The sequence below is a fragment of the Hibiscus syriacus genome, unplaced genomic scaffold, assembly GCF_006381635.1.
Source record: "Hibiscus syriacus cultivar Baekdansim isolate YM2019G1 unplaced genomic scaffold, ASM638163v2 tig00002237_pilon, whole genome shotgun sequence".
NCBI classification, from domain to species: Eukaryota; Viridiplantae; Streptophyta; class Magnoliopsida; order Malvales; family Malvaceae; genus Hibiscus; species Hibiscus syriacus.
Window position 1 is genome coordinate 21104743 of NW_024061918.1, and position 5955 is coordinate 21110697.

Consider the following 5955-nt stretch of genomic DNA (forward strand, 5'->3'; position numbering starts at 1 on the left):
TCTTGGTGGAAGATGAAAGGTCTATCATTGGCATGAATCTATCCACACGTCCCATGCAACTAAACCCACACATAGACTTTATTCAAACTTTAAATGAAATATGCATGAAAACAATTAAAGAGTTAGTTCTATGAATTTACTAGTTTAATTAATGAACTAACTTTATTGAATGAACTAAGGTGCATGAATGAAGTAGCTTACTAAATGAACTACTTCCCTAAATGAAATAAAAGCTTAAATGCAATGCATGTTTTAATTATTACCACACTTATTAAATACAATGAATGTTATGCATACAATGAGCTAGGTAATGATGAATATGGTATTAATAATAATAATATCTTAAAAAACGAAATGCAGTCATGGCATATATGTGTATGATATGGATGACATGATATTCTAAGTATATAATATGACATGAACGTGAATGTTTGAACCAATAGGATGCATAAAGGATATAAAGTAAAGTAAAGAAGAAAGAAACTCCCTTAGAATCCTTCATGGCAAATGTGCAGGGTGTCAGAAGTATATTCATAATGATGGGATTGGTTAGGATCACATCACCTGATTAGCGTTATTTTTGTCAGGGTCAGTCTGGTAGGGTGACGGTTTTGTTTGGTAGTTGGCAGTAGTCTCTGCTTTGTTCATCTTGTGGTAAGAGGCATCTAGGTGAGTGTTGGCACACTTTTGGGGGTTATTTCCTACGTGGTCACAAGGGTCATCAGTTGTGAGATTATCCAAAGAGGGCTGAGTTGAGAGATGGTGCACCTGTTTCTACCAGATGATGTGTGCAAGTTAGAAATAGAGTCCCGGTGGGTGAGGCTCATGGTAGAGGTCATGGTTGAACCGATGCAACTGAGATTGGTGGACCTTGAAGTGTATGTGATTCGTGAGCTTCAGGATCGTGTCCCAAAGGATGTGATCACAAGTACCTTTCTATTAGAGTATTTTCCTTTACTTGCCTTGATAAATTTTTGTTCTACGTATTCGTATGTCCTAAGTCTTTCGGTGAGCCGATTGAGTGTTCTCATTAGTATTAAGGATGTGGGTTTGATAGTAACTGAGGCTTTTGGAGATAGTGCACTTGTGGATCGAGTGTAACATAGGTGTCCTTTAGTCATTCAAGGTGAGGTGTTTCCAGCGAATTTGATGGAGTTACTATTTGTAGGTTTTGATGTTATTCTGGGTACGGATTGGCTTCGCGAGCATCTTGTGTATTTTTATTTTGAGTTGTCATGGGCAATTCTGAAGACGATGGATGGTGTCGAGGTGGTGGTTGTGGGTGAGAGGCCAAATTTCCTTTCTAATGTTGTGTTAGCTTTGGATGCGAGTAAGATGGGTCATGGATGTGAGGAGCATTTGGCTTATGTTCTTAATTTGGGTGGTCGAGAGTTTCATGTGCAAGATATTAGGATGATTTAGGACTTTCCTAGCGTGTTTTTAGAAGAGCTTTCAGGTTTACCGTCGAATCGTGAGGTCGAGTTTCGTATAGAGACTTATACCAATTCAACTTTCATGTCTATTGCATATTATCTCATGGCATTCATCTCTGTCTCTATTATGCCTTATCGTATGGCACCTAAAGAGTTGAAAGCGTTAAAGGTACAGTTGCAAGAGTTGTTGGATTTAGGTTTTATCAACCCGAGTATTTTTACGTAGGGTGCTGCAGTTTTTTTTCGTAAAGAAGAAGAATGGTACGATGCATATGTACATAGATTATAGTCACTTGAACAAGTTGACGATCAATAATCGGTATGCTTTGCCTAGGATTGATGACTTGTTTTATCAATTCAAGGGTGCTAAAGTGTTTTTAGACGCATTATAGTCATTACGAGTTTCTGGTGAATTGTTTGATTTAATGAATGCGTCTGCTGCTTTTATGGACTTGATAAATGGTGTGCTTCATCTGTATCTCGATCGCTTTGTGGTAGTATTCATCGATGATATTTTAGTGTATTCAACTTCAGAGGAGGATCATGACTCACATCTCAGGACTGTTTTACAAGTGTTGAGAGAGAAGAAGTTGTTTGCGAAGTTTTATAAGAGTGGGTTTTGGTTATGTGAGATGGCATTCCTTGGTCAAGTTGTTTCTGGTAAGGGTATTCGGGTTGATCCGAATAAGATTAAGGAGGTAGTTGAGTGGAAGTTACCCAGAAGTATTGCTGAAGTTTGTAGTTTCGTAGGGTTAATTGGTTATTATCGATGATTTGTTAAGGGTTTTTCGCGTATAGCTACTATTAACCAAGTTTTTGTAAAATGATGTTAAGTTTGAGTGGACGAATGAGCGACAGTGTAGCTTTGAGAAGTTGATGTCAGCTTTGATTGAGGCCCCGATTTTAGTTAAACTGGTGTTAGGGAAAGATTTTGTGGTGTACAATGATGCATATATTACTGATCTTGGGTGCGTGTTAATGCAAGATGGTAGGGTGTAGCTTATGCTTCAAGAAAGCTGAAGTCGCATGAGCATAACTATCCCACGCATGACTTGGAGTTGACTGTGATAGTGTTTGCACTTAAGATTTTGCGTTATTACTTGTTTGGTGAGAGATGAATCATTTACACTGATCACAAGAGTCTTAAATACCTCCTTACTCAGAATGAGTTGAATTTGAGATAGAGGCATTAGGTTGAATTGTAGAAGGATTACTAATGTGTGATATAGTATCATCTGGGTACGGTGAACGTGGTTGTTGATACTCTGAGTCGTAAGTTGATGGGGGAGTTGTGGGATTTGTTTACATGTTTGAGTTTGGCTGGAGATGGAGCATTAGTAGCTGAGTTACAAATCAAGTCTAAGTGGTCCCAACATATTCGTGATTTGCAGCCAGGTGACAAGAAGTTGGAGGTAAAGCTACATATGGTGCAGGATGGTTTTGGTAGTGATTTCTCGTTGAATTTCGAGGGTGTTTTGTGCTTTGGTGATAGATTGTGTGTGTCGAGGAATAAGTTTTTGAGGACTGAAATTCTCTCAGAGGCCCATAGTGAGTCGTTTGCGATGCATCTAGTTAGTACGAAGATGTATTGGGATTTGCGATAGTTGTATTGGTGGCAGAGTCTGAAGCGTGTTGTTGTTGATTTGCTATTGAAAAGGATTTTATGAGTTGAAAATTCATTTTTGGAGTTAATTATTGAGATAATTTTCTTGAGGTGTTTATGAGGTTTTCTTTGTGGAATCAATTTTTTTAGATGATTGTTATCACATTAATACAGTTTTCAATTGCTTTATATTTGGATATGGATTTTTTAAAGACAAGCTTGATTTCGACATTTCTCATGAATCCGAGAATTAAAAGTTATGGAGGTTCAACAGTGCATTTTTATTTGGATTAGATATTGATTTTAGTTGTTGTTGATCAACTTTTGTTGAGGATAAGTGATGCAAATCGGATTGGTGGTTTCAAATAGTCGTTTCTGTAAGGATTTCAGTAACTTTAACATTTTCACTTTGTTTTAGAAACAGAGAATTCTGCTTTGTTTTGTATTGGTTTTGATGTATTATTTTGTTTTTCAAAGTGTTTTATGTGTTAGATATTGAGGATAGGTTGTGTTTTGGTGAGCGTTTGGAAGTGTTTTTTGGTTATCAGACAGTAAAGTGAGTAACTTTCATTCTTTGAGAACGGATGTGTTCAAGGTTAAGGAAAATGTAGGCTGATTCAATATTTGATCATAATTTTGATTGTGTGGCTCAATTAATTATGTTAATGATAATGTGGATTAAATTATACTGTGTGTGATGAAACATATATCTAGGGATGGGCATTGGACCCGAACCCGACGGGTTCCGACCTAACCCGATCGGGTTGGGTTTTTAAAAAAATATTGGGTTCGGGTCGGGTCAGGTATTTTTAAGTTTGATGTTCGGGTTTAGGGTGAAAAATACCTGACCCAACCCAAAAAAAATATATAATTTTATCTTATATATTTAGGAATAATTACAATAATACCCCTCTATATATAATTTTTTCAATTAAGTCACTATTTTTATTGAATAAAAATAATATTTTTTTATTATTTCAGATCGGGTTTCTAAGTTATATGTCGGGTCAAGTGAAATTTTGTTTTGGTCGGGTCAAGTCAGGTGGACCAAAAACTTGACCCGACCCGAACCCATCCCTATATATATATCGGAAATGTGGATGTGAATATGATGTATTGCAAATGATGCATAGGATTTTGAAAACATTTTTTAAAAATCTATATATAATGTGAATGTGAGATTGGACAAGTCGAACATTCTCCTTGTCCATAATATGGGTTAATCATGACAACCAATTGTGATTGTGTTTCAAAATGAGTTTGAATCAATTTATGTGAAAAGCTATGCATTATTGAAAACCACTCTTGATGAACTTGTATTAATCAACTATTTGTTCTTAATAGGACCTTTGGATATGAAAGGCATGCCTAGGAAAGAGTGATCGATGTGTTTTATATGTGTGTGTGATTGGGTTATACGGGTTTTGGTTGCTGCGTTGAGCTATGCTCCAAGAAGTCACGGGGTAAGGTTGGGAATTGAATTTTTCTCCGCAATTTCATGGTTTTGGACCTATGTGAGTTCGTAAATAAAATGGAAGTTGTATGGAGTCTGTTTATCCAATGAGTGATTTTTGTTTTGAAGAAAGGAGATTGATCTTTTAATGGAAAAACATGTGCGCATTGTGTGTTCCTTGCCGAAGATGGTAATCGTGCATGGGGTGTGTGTGGTTTCTGTTGAATTATGTGAATAAATGACATCTCAATTTTCTAGAAATTGTGTGCATTTAGTATCATATATGATAATCCGAGCATATTGAGATTCTACACATGTTGAGGTAAAAACAAGTAAGGTACGTGCATATAGGACTTCACTTTATCTTAGCTATGTTCATTGTCTTAGATGATTGTTATTCACTAGGGTTTTAGCTCGCACTCTACGTTTAACATTTTTCAAAGGACTAGAATCAAGTTGGAGGCAAGGGTCTAGAACCAGAAGCGATCAATCAAGGCAAAGTCTCAAGTGAAGCGTATGTGGTTTTGAAAATAAATGGTGACAATGTATGAGACGTTTTAGGACTTAGAGATTTGTTGTTATGTTGATTTGTAATAATTGAACTTATGTTATGGATGATTGATTTTGTGTTTGGGGACTTGTTGATGATTTGATTTGTTGTTTTGGGGATTGGTGCATGATCTTGGTTAAATGATGCATGTGAATGCTCAAATGTTGATTTGAACCTTAAATAAGTGTTTGGACTACTTAGACAAGTGTAATTAAGTAAACCAAACACGTTAGACACTTAGTTAGCATGAAATGATCCAAAATGTAAAATTTGAGTAGGTGACTTGTGCTAAAGATGAACATTTATGCAATATTTGACTTTTGATGCCAAACTCTTGTATGTTGTGTTGACCCATGTTATGAAGCATGCTATACATGTATTTTGACATACATGAAGTGGTTTGATAGAATCCAAGCATGATCCTAGCTTCCAATAACTTTTATGTGATTGTTTGGTAACTTGAAAATGTACGTTCTTGAGAATTTTGCATTTTTCCAGCAAAAGGATTGATCCCTTAGGAGAAAGGATAGATCCTTTTTAAAAAAAGGATTGATCCCTTAACTAGAAGGACCAATCCCAAACTTTCTATCCAACATAGGATTGATCCCCCGTGAAAAATAATTGATCCCTATAAAAAAGGATCTATCACTTTTAAAAAATGATCTATCCATTTTAAAAAAGGATCGATCCCTTCGCTGCAGAACCCGATAAAAAGTGGTGATATTGTATTCATTAAAGACGTTAACTATTCTTTAGTCATGTTCCCTGAATGTTTGTGTGAGTCCAAAATGGTCTTGAAGTTGAACTGTTAATTAATCATAGATGGTTTAAAATGGTAACTCACTAAGTACTTTATTGACGCCTGAACGACCTGAAAATTTGCATTCTATCAACTGAGGATTAATAATAAGGAATG